This window comes from Pinus tabuliformis, chromosome 2_1 (genome assembly GCF_031772625.1).
Source record: "Pinus tabuliformis cultivar Carrire ecotype Pingquan chromosome 2_1, CPIR1, whole genome shotgun sequence".
NCBI classification, from domain to species: Eukaryota; Viridiplantae; Streptophyta; class Pinopsida; order Pinales; family Pinaceae; genus Pinus; species Pinus tabuliformis.
The window spans coordinates 586,637,073-586,650,357 of NC_142299.1; the positions used below are offsets into that span (position 1 = coordinate 586,637,073).

General features: G+C 32.4%; 1 pseudogene; it reads right to left on the reverse strand.

The window, feature by feature from the left end:
* Positions 1–10,333: 10,333 nt before the first annotated feature.
* LOC149201827 (protein RRC1-like) lies at positions 10,334–12,300 on the reverse strand (annotated as a pseudogene).
* Positions 12,301–13,285: the final 985 nt, after the last annotated feature.

Consider the following 13,285-nt stretch of genomic DNA (forward strand, 5'->3'; position numbering starts at 1 on the left):
AGCTTCTAATCCAACCTTCTCCTTTCTCTCCTTGCTTATCCTTTTCCTTCTTTTGTTTTCCTTTGTTTTGTAGCTTGCTTTCTCCTCTTATTTGTTTGTCTCTCTAACACTATTCTCAAGCCAAAAAATAAAAAAATTCATGTATTGGTTCTTTGATGCCTTTTTATTATTATTGTCTCATTTTTCTTCATTTTCCTTAATTTCCTTTATACTTTCCTTATCATGCAAATATGTGTCTCTTTAGCTGCATTTTCCCCTATTTTCCTTTATTTTGAAAAATAAATGCCAATTATTGCCTCTTTTCCTTTGCCAATGCCTTTTCAAATTCCCATAGGCCTAAATAAACCAAAAGTGATGCCTAATATAGTGCTTTCCCAACATTCAACTTGGAATACATGTCCCATGACCTTGGTCTTATTTTTCCTGTGTTATCCTTTATTACATGAACTTTAACCTGGGGTTGTTACAAAGATTATGATGATACAAAATAACAAGAACTACTATATTATAATAGTCATCTAGAAACCTCATTAAGGCATGCTTTTACTGTGGAACACATGCCTTCTACTATATCAACATCTGAAGCAATAGAGTCAGTTCCAATCCTGGACAGGTGTCAGTGGTGGATCAAATTCAGGAGATGCCTAAGAATGCATGCAAAGAAAGTAAAAGAGAAATAAGAATTACAAATGATCAACCACTTCCCTCTATGTAGGTTAAGAGTGTATTGGACTATGAAAGTTGAATTTTAAAGTTGGCGGTGTTACAATCCAAGGTATAGAATGTCGAATCAAAGTTGGATTATGAATTGAATCAAGGATAATTTTAGGGGCGAATGTTCGCCCTTTGGCGAAATTAAGGGGTTTTAAATTTTTAGTGGGCGAATATTTTGTATCATAGTACATTTTTACAAATCACCTCAAATAGCCCACCTTATTTTAAGGGAGAGGGTAAAAAAGGTAAATTTAGCCCTTGAAATTAGGACTTACAACCTTCCATTCGCCCATTTTCAGGAATAGGTTTTATTTAAGTGAATCCATTCGCCCATTTTCAAGAATAGATTTTATTTAAGTGAATCCTATGGGCCAAATACCATATTTATAAAAGAGGTATGGTAAATTAATAAAAATATAAATAAATGAGAGGTATGGTAAATAAATAAAACATTTTTTATATTTACTCCATAAGTCACCTTATATACATGTAAGGGTGTAAACAAATAAAAATATACGTAAAGTGGAGGTATGGTAAATAAATAAAACGTCTTTTTATACTTACTCAAAAGATATGGTAAATAAATAAAAATATAAATAAACTAGACGTGTCGTAAATAAATAAAACCTCTTTTTATATTTAGTCCATAACCCTCGTTCTATTTATGAAGGCTCAAGAAAGAGGTTTTATTTAAGTGAATCCTATGGGCCAAATACCATATTTGTAAAAGAGGTATGGTAAATTAATAAAAATATAAATAAACGAGAGGTATGGTAAACAAATAAAACATTTTTTTATATTTACTCCATAAGTCACCTTATATTTATGAGCACTCAAAAAATGGGTTATATTTAGGTGAAACCTATGGCCAAAATACTATGGGACAAATACCATGGACTAGATTGTTATTATTACCATGCAAAAAACCATTATTAACTCTAATATTAGAATTAATAAAAATAAAAATGGCACATGGTATTGACCCATGGTATTCACCAAAATGGCACATGGTATTGACCCATGGTATTCACCTGGAATGTAGCCTATTTAAATGGGGGAATTAAACCAGCATGTAGCCTATGCTAAGATTCACTAGGACTTTACAAAGTTTTATTATTTAGTGAAAGACTCGCCAAGATCTTACAAGATTTTATAATTGAGTAGAATATTCGCCATGCCTGGTAAGAGATTCGCCAAAAAATTATATATACATATTATATTATTGATAAAATCGCCTTCCATTTTTCCTATATACCATGGAGATTCGCCCATTTATTATATTTATAAATTTAGGGGGGGTTCTTAAAATTTTCCCTGAATTGAATACTCCATACACATCATGAAATTGAATATGCAGGTTGCTCATATCGTGCATAGAAAAATGTACAAGACTAATGATACAACCAGGAAGTTGTACAAGAAGTCTATTGCCTATATAAAATATGAAAGGATGGTATGAAGATCTAAGAAGATGAAGGAAAAACCCTGGAGGATAAAATCACTCACATGGCTATGTTTCCTTGAAATTTTAAGCAATATAACACTGTTATCACCAAAAAATGATCACCTAGCCATTTCTAACTAGGTGGATCGAAATACACAATGTAGGATCAATTTTACCATATCAAAATCAGTTTCACCTTAGGAAATAATTTAGTATACCTTTTTATTAAATTATTTTCTGATTAAAATTAAAAACCCCCATGAGAATAATTAGATAAATCATTATTTATTTAATTTTCTCTAGGAATAATATAAAATCATCATTTGATAATTATTCCTTCTCACATTTGATTAAATCCCCTAGGAATAATTAAATAAGTCACTATTTATTTATTATTCCTCAATTCTATTATTGGATTAATTGTTAAATCACTATTTAATAATTATTTCAATTTCACGCCATTCTTAATCCTAGCAAAATAATTAATAAATCATTTACTTGTTAATTTTTTTCTAAATAAATATATTTAGCCACTTTGAATATCTTTTCCCTCTCCAAAAAATATAATAAAGTATTCTTGACAGTTAGATCTTGATTTGGTCAATATTATTTTATTATTATCCATTGTTGATATTAACTGAATACTTTGTTATACATAGGATGGTTTTCCATTCATTCTTCACCATGATCATTATCATCATCACCATTATCATCTCCTTTCATCTGAGCTCCCACTTGAGTTCTACACATTGTTTTTGGTTTTTCACAAATTGAGAGAGAGAATTGATTACTGAAGAATCAAGGACATGAAAGGAGCCATCCCACAGAGGGGGATTTCCAAACCCTTTTGTAGATCTCCTTCACTAGGAATTATCAATAAAATATTTATTATTCATTTTAAAATCTTTTCTATTTGGGTTATTACATTGGATATATATTGTTGGTTGTTGTTTTGGATCATATATGTTGTTTTGCTGCAGTTTCTAGTTTTATTATTGCAGATTGAAGCCTCAGCAGCCACAAATTGTTGTTAGGTTCACGTGTCACCTAATGACTTAAGTGGAATATTTTGGTACACCTTCCATGAAATTTCATACTAAAAAATGATGACTACGTTGGGTCTTTAAGCTACATTTGTTGTCAACAAATGGTGACTCCACTAGTGTAGTAATTCAATTCTTGGGTGACTGAATTTTTAGTAAATTTCATTTTTTTCTACAACTATTGCAGCCTCTCAATTTCTATTTATAGTTTTCTTTCCTTTTTTGTCAAATTTTCGGGTTCTGGTGGTTTTCTGGTTTTTTTTTTCAAAACTCATGGGTACCATTTGAATCGGAGACAAAACAATGTGTACAAGATCTATTAATTGAGAGTCCTAGAAGAAAAACACACTTTTGAGCTACATATTTGCATTCCAGAGTGTACTTTTTTGCCCAATAACTATGTTCTCCACTGTTTCCAGGTAACCTACATTTTGAACTTTTTAGAGGAATTTTTCATAATTTTTTCAGGTTTGCCAAGAGTGTTGTGTGTAGACTAGCAAGGGTTTCTTATCTTTATTTCAGTCTCTTGTAGGCCTAGATTCTTGTATTTTTTCTCTTTAAGGAAGGAAAAACCCCCTAGGGTTTAGAGTACACCTCCACCTTTTTAGAAAGAGATTGGCTAGGTGAGAAGTCTAGGGTTTCAACATTTTCAACCAATAATTTTTTAAGTTTGATACATTACTTTACAACACTTATGGATAGGTTTATTTCACCTTTTCACCCTTTAGATTTTGGGTTTTTACTTTCCCCATTAGGATCCCCTTGAGCATCCTATGTTTTTGGAGCTTCATACCTATCCTTTGCAACGTTTTTCAGCTCCGATTTTCATTATGTGTTTGCACCATTTGTTGAAGATTAGTGCCTCTAGATCTCAGTCCCATTAACATTAGGTATTTAAGGAATTTTATGTGTCTTTGTGTAGCTTTTTTTGCTTCTCTTGTTGAGCCACTTGATAGTTATTTTGGGTGGGGTTTTGTGTGCTTGATTTTATGTTTATTTTTCTATCATTTTCAACATTATTTACAATATTTCAGCACTTTATTTTCAAAAGCACATGGCATCATAAAACATGGTCAATTAAATCATAGACATGACACATCATTTTTAACACACTCAAACCCTAAGAAAACATGATCTTGGTTCACATGGCTAAACCAAGACTTCAAAAACTACACCTTAATATTTCAACATACATATATTAAGCCCACTTGGGAACCAGGCCAAACAATATTTGTAGTTTAGGTTTAGGATTGATGGGATGGGCTTCCAATAACACCCATCGATTTCTTACATTGAGACATAGAAGTTGACATATTATGGAGCTTAAAATCCTTCACCATCCCAGGGTCCAAAGTCGGAGTGTGTCAGAAATGCGATTCAATGGGGGTTAAGCTAGGTCATCATGCGAGTGGTCCTCCTCAGGCCTACTCAACCCATGGCAGGGAATCTCGTGCATTGGTTGATTACCAAGAAGCTAAATATTTGACCACCCCCGTGCGATGAAGGTAATTGTAGTGACAAATATTAGGAAAATACCCTATAGGACTTGTTGTGGGTAGCAGTTTGTCTTTTACCCTATGTTTCTTTAGACAACTGTAGTTGCAGGGATGAGATTTCATCAAGTAAAAAGTTCTTTGGAAGGCCATATATATATAAATAGACAGTAACCATGTGTAGTAATAAAAAAATAAATCATTACACATAAGAAACACATCAACACACATGAACACCAGGACTTTTAGGTGGAAACCTAATGTGGGAAAAACCACCATTGTTTTCACCTCTGTCTTCTTTTTATTATAAAGAAATACTTCTTACGATCTATTACTATAGCAGTCTCATGTCAACATGAAATAACCCACATGGAGAAGGCTACAACCTTCTCTCGTTCTCCAGCACCCATTGGAAGGGAGCACTAACCACGTGATCTCGTTTACCAAGACCCACCAAGGGATCTTCTACACCCTAATCTAATTTACTAGCTACCACTGGAAGGAACATTCAACTCCCTTACTGAAGGCTCTAACCCTCAACACATCAGTGGACCATATTTCATAAATTTTCAAACCAGATACACCTGATAGAAAACATCACAACTTGTAGGCCACTTTTCATCAAATTTTTAGACTCGACCCACTACCATCATTTAATCGGAACAACAGATATCAAAACTAAAACAAATCACTACAACAAATCTCTCAATCATTTAACCAATTGAATCAACCAATCACTGAACCAACTAAGACCCAAATCAATTAACTTATTCTTAAACAACCAAAGAAGTTAGATCACTATAGCCAAAATACCAATATTGAACCCAAACACTACATCAACTCACTTAACCAGCTTAAAACCCTTATTAATAAAATATCAAAATATATACGCTACTTTAATTTAGCAAATCCGTGTGTATACACAACTTCCTTGAAGCATACTTGTGTAGATATTTTAAAGCATTGAATCCTGAAACTAAATCATTGTCTGAATTAAACTCTGAGTCACACACAGAACCAAAGAATTACTCTAAAATAATCGCAAATCCATCACTGATCTTCAATCATATACAACTAGTAGCATCGTCACTCTTTAACATACCAATCCTTAATCAATTCATCTTCAAACATCATTATTAAGTGCATATAATCAAGTAAGACTTCATTGATAGATATCATAAACACAACAAGACTGGTTATATTGATCAAACGTCTCATTCAGCAAAACCCTACTTTATATATGTGTTTTCAACAAAAAACATCCACATGTATATGCACTTTCAGGAATCGAACCCACATATAGATTTGAATTGATACATGAGTTACTAGCATTAAACCTGCGTATGCACATGCCTTTCGGGTTATTAAACCTATGTACGGATCTTTAATTCTTGACACAAACCTTCACTGCATAACAAAAGTTTGGACATGCCCATATCTTGATATACACAGAATAATCACACATCAAAACATTCTTATTACAGATCAAATCAACCCATAAGAAGATTATTCAATACAGAGTCATTTTAGGTCTATTGGATTTGATCCATCATCATATTCCTGGGTGCATACTTATTTCATATCAAACATGTACACTTGCTTCAGCTCTAATAATTCATCAAATATTTATTACTTTCACATAAAAATTACATTCACCAGTAGAAAATGAGAGATTAGTGACTACGTGACTAAAAACATTAGTCACCACAATTATTTCAAGTGAATTACTACTAAATTTGAGCAATTTTAAGGGACCGAACTAAAAACAACTAATTTAGTATAGGGATAAAATATATGACTAGATATTAAGTGACTCAACTAAAAGCGACTAACTTAAATAACTAATTTAGTCTAAGAATAAAATATATGACTAGATAGTAAGTGATAAAAATAAAAATGATTAACGTAAATTAAAAATGATTAGTGCTTTACTTGTAAGGATACAATATCATATTTTTACTTTCATGTTGGATTTGACATATCTAGATAACATATCTATGGCATAGTAAACACTCTTAAGCTTCACATGAGTAAATGAAGGAATGAAACACCTTGATATTTAAGCTCTTTGATAATTGTGAAAATCGTTTACAAATTTGCGTCATGGTCAAATTTTGTTCGTGATACATTTGTTTATTACATTTTTTGAATCCATTTGACATTTGAACCACACCCTTATGCAAATCAATGCATGGGAACATGAAATGACTTGCTTCATAAGGCTAGCAATTCATTATTTTTAAGATTTTCTTGATGGTTTACTTGCTTGCCCTTTTGTATATCTATGATCACTTTCTAATTTGAAATTCCACATCCTAACACACATAACAAGATAGTGATCGAAACCCAATAGTTCCACTATTGGTGCACCCTACACACAATTCTTAAATATTTGATGTTGACATACCAAATTTCTTATTGTTTAGGGGTGTTTTAAAAATTACATTGATATATAGTCTTAATCAAAATTTGTTCTAAATACATATTGGTTCTTAATGATGTTCTTAAAGATATTTCTCATGGTTCATTAGTTGTAATTTCACACTTTGGAATGTTATAAATACATCGTTTGGGTCGCAATTATATGGTTACAAACTACCCAACTATAAATGGTGATAAATTGATGATAAATGGATGACAATTAAATGTTACAAATGTCTAAGTTTTCCACATTCAACTTTGTTGCCTTCATTGTCCTTAGTAACAATGACAAGTTTGAATATTTCATTTATTTATCATCACAAACACAAAGCTCTTTGTCATCCTAAACATAGTTAACACTATTGGTGTATGATAATTGTGGAATGGTTTCTTGATGATGATAATGAAATCCCAATCTCCGAAGCTCATGAATAAGATGAATGAATGATCTATTTCCTTACTTGTATGGACACAATTTATGATTCATCTTATATTTTTATTGTGTCATTGTATATATTCTTCACTAACATCTCATGTTATATGGTTAATTGAGCAAGTTTTATCTTTCATTTTTCAAGTATAATTTTGTTGCATGAATAAGCATAGTTGTCTAATTAAAATAATTTAAAATTTGCTAATAATTCATGGTTTGTTTGACTATTCGCACACTTATTTGTGGCCTTTTAGTTTGAGAGTGAGTAGTGTCAAATCAGTAGTCTTCATTAAGGAACTTCCCTTCTTTACTCAATGACCTAGATTAGCTCGATCTTTAAGGATTCCCCCCTGGACAAGGATATCCTTCTTATAGTCTAAAGAGTGTGATAAGGCCGCCATGGTGACATTGGGTGGCCTATTTGAGAATTTTCTTTTAGGAATTCTGGGTGGGGTCAAGACATTTTTTTAGGAGAGTGTTTGTGTGGAGACATAATTTAGAAAATGCTTACAGGAAAATTAGTCTCCCTTATTTCCATCACCTAAACTACTTCCAATAAAATCATGTGCTTTTAATAACATCTAATTTTGATAAATAATTAATTCAATAAAATTAAAATAATAATAATATTATTATTATTGTTATTTTTTGTATACTTACATGACAAGGGATTGATTCTATCCACTACCACAATCACCTCTAACTGTACCCACATTTCCTCACACATGGCACACTAAGCTAATCAAATTTTAAACCAATAACATCATAAGGAATTCCTTAACAACCCATTCTATCATCAACTGATCTACACCATGGGGAAAATTAAAACTAACTTTTAATATTTAAAAATATAGCCATTTTATTTTAATTGAAAATCAATTTTCATATATAATTTGAGGAAACTGGGTAGAATAAAGTTTAATGTGAAAAGTGTTAAGGAAAATAATGTTTAGTGTGTGAAATGTTATGAAAATCATTTATTATAATCCACTAGGCCTGAAAATGGTAAACTATTTAGGCTACAAATATGCCAAAGTTGGTTCAAATAAAACTCTTTTGTAAGTGAGAGGAGTATAAATAAATATTTCACTAAATTGTCATAATAGGTTGGATGTTATGTGTAAAAATCAGAATTTAGATTATCAAAAGCAATGAATAGGGGGCTCATATGAAACAAACGAAGGCTTCAGGTTGGCTTGATTGCAACACATGCATGTGAGATCATGCCATCAAGGACATTAAAGAAGGCCCAAGCGTAAAAGAAAAAGATAGCCTTTAATAATAAATTCAGAATCATATATATGGACATTGATATTAAAGTATGATTCTCTATATAAATTTCATATTGAAGGGTGGCTTATCTTCATGCAAACATTGGTTGAAAATTGGGGGTGTTTATTATTCATTTATGATAGTAAGCATTTGTTTAGATTCACCCTTATGAGAGGATATTCCGATATTACCCTTCAAGCATTTTTCAATATTTATTTATAATTAAAAAAAGAGGAGAAGCATATGAACGCACAAAGAAATGCAGGATAGAGATATTCATGAAATCATTAGTAAAAAAAAGGTGTGTTTATTAATGACTATTATAATCAAATCATCCTTGCATGTAGTATTATATTTTCATGGCTTGAATTTAAAATAGTTAGGCTCACCTATCAAACTATTACAAACATTCTCATCTTTCAAATTCTCACCAATATATATGTGCTTAATCTCATTTTTGCAGAGTATATAAGTATCTACACTGGTTAAATATAAAAAGTTTCATTTAAAAAGTGATTAAAACTCCTACAGGCTTTACATCCTTGAAAGCATTTAAAGTGGAAAACATAAAAATGGAAGGAAGAGGCTAAAAATCAAATGCACTCACTAATAGTGACACCTGAAATCATCAAAATATTACAATTAAGGTCCCTTAGTAGATTCCATGAAACCTCCGACTTAGTCACGTGATAATGACAATGTATTTAAGATAATTAACTTCAATGAACCCTAAGTTAAACAAAGAAAATACATATAATATGGTAATAGTTATGCTCCACTGCATAAACACTCTGCTAGTTTCAATACTCCTTTAGAAGGCTATCCAACTAAAGAGAAAAACTCTTTGAAACATGGGGAGCTAATCACCATCACAAGTGTGGATATTTTGGGCATCCTGACAACTCATCAGTATCACCTCAAAAATAAGAGAACATATTACAAGCAATGCTTTCATATATAAGGTTCTAAGGCACACACATTAGAATCAATTTCTATTACATGAGAAATGAAACATTGTTTGAAGTCACCTTCTATACTCTGAAACTGCTTTAGTATGCTTATGGGACAACTCTACATCAAACTGAATTTTAATATTGGAATTCTAAATTAAACATGCAAGCTATAAAACATCACTTGAATCCAAAATCTCCAAGGCAAAGAAACATTTGTTTAGACATAAAAATAAAGAAAACTACCTACTTGTATAGATATCACAACCCACATTAAAATGCAAAGAGGACATATTACCACCAGAAGACACTAAAATAAATTAATAGATTCTTTTGCTCATTTTTTGACTATCTTTATCCCTTTCCTTTTCCCTCTCTCTTTCTCTATCATGATCCCTATCCCTCTTTCTTCCCTTGCCCTTCTCCCTATCTTTGTCCCTATCCCTGTCATGATTGTAATGTTCTCTACAACCACTCCTCCCTCTCCCCCTTTCAGCATAAGAATCACGAAGCCTATCTCTATTACCATCTCTTTCATGGTGAACATAAACAATACCAGGGTCTCATTCCCCATCCCCATTAAAACCCTTCTCCCCATCTTCTATTTCCCTGTCTTTACTTAATCTGTGTGAGAGACTCTTGCTAGGTTTCCCACTACGAATACAATTTTTTGAAGATGAATCCCTATTATCATCTCAACTTTCCTTCTGTTCCAGAGAAAATCTCTCTAGTAGCACCCATGAAAAAGTAAAATAAGTAAGCCACAAATATATTAATCATGTAGATAACAGTTGTTATAAATCTGACTTAAAATGAGCTGCAATTTCCAATCATGAGAGACTTCATATGGAACCCACTTCAATCAAATGCAATCTAATAGATATACAATTTCATGCATTACCTTCAAGCAAGACAAATTCCTATAAGATCCAGAATCTGATCTAGTTTCTTTATTAGTCATAGGACCTATTAACCCATATTGAAATTATAATAGCTTTCTATGGGAAGAGACTTTTGTTTCAATTTATTTGGCATTCTTAGTGCCAAATTTTTCATGAGACTCGTGATACTTCATAAGTGTTACTTCCAATTGACGTAGCTTTTACCTGATATTACACATTTACAACATCAAGCCAGATGGTATATATATAAAGGAACAAAATAAATTAACATCCTAAAGGAAAGGAGAAGCACTTGCGACCTTCATACATTCCACTGTCATTAAGAGTAGAAGCAAAGTTGTCGATTGTGACTTCTTATTTGGATTCTTTCCCAGAACCCCCAAATATGTCATCAATACCAGAAGAAGAGCAATTGAATCCAAGTCCCTTAAGCTCTTCCTCATCCTCTCTACCAATTCCATCATCCTCACGAGTCCACTTTGAAGCTTGTAATAAATGATGCGTTTTCATGGAATTGCGTGTTAAAGTTTTTAGATCTAGTAGTGGGATTGATGACTTTGAGGTCCCCACCAAGCCAACATTTTTTGGTAAAGTTATAGTGTAAGAGGCATCCACTCATTCACGTTCCTCAATCCGTGACCATAAAGATGATTCTTCCTGAACAATTTTTCTAGATATGGACATATAGTCCTTATCATCATCAAGTATGGATTTTATTTCTTCGCCTGTGCTCCACCTTCCTCCTCCCAATTTTAAATAAGAATTAGTTTTTCTTGCATGGTTACCTCTAATTGCAAATTTATACCCATACCTGACATCCTCCTTTGGATCTTTGTTCTTATGCTTCTATGATTCTTCTAAGCTAAGAATTCAGGAAACCGTTACCTCCCTACCACTACAAATAGATAAACCATTTTGCATACACCATCTTTCAAGCTCCATAAGAGGAATAATAAAAAAATTATCATGTAGTTTCTCCCTCTCCAATCACCAGAGAACCATCCTAATTTGGCCCAGATCCATTTGTTATGTCTGTAAGATTCACTTCAGAACTATCAATGTCCTTCAATTGTGCGACATCTACACATATTGAATGAAAAGGAGGGACACCTAAATTTACAAACTGAAGAAATGTAGCTCTCAGTCCATTCACATAAGCATCCGAAAAGAGAAACTACTTTGACCAAACCTGGAGAGCTTTCATCACTTTCTCCTTCAAATCTTTTGGTAATCTGACCAGTGATGTTTTGGTATAAGTCATTAAATATTTCCATAATATCAGGCAATGTTGCTTCAATATTTGTCATATATGTAGAAGAATTTTTCATAGGAGCACTACTATTGTGAAGAATATCATAAACTAACATGAGACTTGAAACTTTAGTTGGCATAGGCATCTCCTTTAGAGTCAAAGACTCTGTAAGTACCTCAACTACCTTGCCAGCTACGTCGACATTTTCTAGAGCAAACCCCATTGGTTCTTTTATTTGATTTCTCTCCAAGGTTAAAGCACGAAGAATGTCCTAAAATTCATCTCTTTGGCCCTCTATTAAGGCATGTTCCTAATCCATTGTCCTGGTCCTTATAGAAATGTATGTTGCACTTGAGGATTTCTCATGTTCATGCATGTGTTCGGATTTAATTCCACGAGTGGGGGAACTTAGACGTATTCTGAATTGATCAACAAGATTGTTGTGGAAATATGTCTATAATAGTTATTTCTTGTAGTGAAAGTTGCATTTTTTTTCACAAGTGTGAAACAAATCATGTTACAAAGATTCAATGGAGGGATTGCTTTAAAAAGTCAATTTTTAGCCTACCTTTAGGATGGGTCATTTCCTATGGAATCATAAAGCACCTAAATATTGATTATACACAAGCGAAAAAAAAATGTATACCAAATTGGAGCAATCAAGGATACAGGTATAATGTTGATATTTGGATTTGAAAAGCCTATGGACTATATAAGTTTTCAAGTAATTTATGGAAAGGAAAAATGGTAGTCTTTTAGCTGTAGACCCAATATATTCTTGATTATTTTCATAAAATTAGAAAACATGGAGAATCTGAATCTTAGTGCAAGTTAAAGGTGCTTTATCTCTATACATGGCTTTTTTTTCGTAATTACTATCCTAAACATGTTCTATTATTTAGAGTGAGGTTTCGTGAATTGGCAGGTGTGTTTTCCCACGTTTCTATTTTTATATCCCACACAATTGAAATCCTACTACATTTTTCCTCCTCTACTTTCCCAAGCTATGTGTGTTAAAGAGGGTACAAAACACTAATGATATGTTCTTTTGCCATAAGTTCTTATCATTTTTTGGATGGATTCTGTGGAAATTTTATGCATGCCAATTATGTGGTAGGAAAAACCATTCCATTATTCATTTTTATCATCTCCTCCTTCTGAGTTAGCATGCTTCTATTGTACTAGCTCAATACGCCTATGTCATATCCATATCGAGTTGAGTGAGTTTTACATTTGATTTCCACTATAGTCAACAACTGAATATATATGCTTTTATGTAGGTTGGATGATGGGACGACACATTTTGATTTCCACTAGTGCTCTCTTTTTCATATACTATCACAAGTGAAAAAATAAAAACT